General features: G+C 30.0%; 1 long non-coding RNA gene across 1 annotated transcript; it reads left to right on the forward strand.

Annotated features, from left to right (window-relative positions):
• Positions 1 to 244: 244 nt before the first annotated feature.
• Positions 245 to 965, forward strand: LOC114306467 (uncharacterized). The gene is made up of 2 exons (XR_014363015.1): positions 245 to 422; positions 527 to 965. It is a non-coding gene; the product is annotated as an uncharacterized LOC114306467 (long non-coding RNA).
• Positions 966 to 1532: the final 567 nt, after the last annotated feature.

Genomic DNA, 1532 nt, shown 5'->3' on the forward strand with positions numbered 1-1532 from the left:
CCCCCTCAAACTTCAACCCCCACCACCCCACACACACGTGGTGGATGGTGATTGGAGGAGGAGAAAAAAAAGAAAAAGTAACTAATCAAAAAAGAAAAGGGGTCAAAAGGGGTGGGAGAAAGAGTCCCAATCTTTATTCTAAAAAAAATTAAATGATAATATTAATGATCCTGTATCACTATTTTATTAACAATAAAAAAATCAATGACAGAGGGCATTAGCGCCACCCATCAACTGCTAGACCACTTACTTTAGTTGCAAAATATTTGAGAAAATGCTAGACAGCACGCCAAACTTGACCCATTTTTCTAGGCGCCTGAGCTATGTATTGATGCGGCAAATACTTAGTTATGGATCCTACTGTGAGTGCGTTTGATGCAAATCCACCATGCCATCCTAAACATCATGAACCAGATGAGACTGTATGTTGTTGTTCTTATTAATAACATTTGTATGATTTGATTGAGCTTTTGTTGTTGTTGTTTTTGTTTTACTATAGTTTTCTCAATTTTTTGATGGTGGCTAGGATGGAATCTGATGGGAGTTCAGAGATCAAACAAGTTGAACAAAGCTGTAGTAATAAGACAGACTCATCAGCGAAGGAAACGAAAAAAGGAAAGGAAAAGGAAATTGCAGCAAGAAAAGGTGGAAGAACAAGGCCTCCACTTAGTTTCTTATCCATTTTGAAAGATGCAAATATAGAAATTGACATGTCTTGCCCTCACAAGCTCTGCGATCTGCTCTACGCTGGCGTTTACTTAAAGCCCAATACTCTGGCAAGTTCTTCACTGATTTTCCCCCACTTCATAAGCTGAGTTTGAATCGTATGTTTGGGAAAGAATTTAAATAAATAAAAATTTGAGAGAATTAGATATTTCATTTCTATTTCTCTCACTGTTTATTTTTTTTTGTTTTAAATTCGTACCCAAATCAATAATTCAAACATGCATATTTCTTATTTGAGATGAGCTTTTTTTCTGGTATGGGTATGGACTCCGAGCAATCATGATCTTTTATTATGATTTTCTTTACCGTCTTTGGTTTTTGATTTTTCAATTATGATAAATTTAACTCTAAATTTTGAATCTTGTTCCAAATAATGACAATAAAAAATATTTCCTTTCAAATGGTCAATTTCAAGAGCAAAGTTGTCATCCAACTTATTTTGTATTGATTAACTTATATATTATTTGAAATGTAATGATATCTTTTTTAATGAATAATGTTGACATTTTTTTGGTTATAAAGTTCTGTTTTGTTTTGTTTTCAGAATCTATTTTCAGAAATTTTTTCTAAAAAATTAAAAGTTAAAAATTAAATTTGTTAAAAAAAAATTAAAAATACATCATCTTTATATAAAATTATTTTTTGGGAGGGTAGAAATAATTTTTTAAAATTATTTTTTATATATATTTATTTTTATTAAATTAATTTCTATTTTTTCAAATGTCAAACATGGAGACAACTTTGATATCTTATTAAATCACTATGTAAACTAAAAAATTCAAAACTAAAAACATTTCATATATTAA

This window comes from Camellia sinensis, chromosome 3 (genome assembly GCF_055761805.1).
Source record: "Camellia sinensis isolate YWXY chromosome 3, ASM5576180v1, whole genome shotgun sequence".
NCBI lineage: Eukaryota > Viridiplantae > Streptophyta > Magnoliopsida > Ericales > Theaceae > Camellia > Camellia sinensis.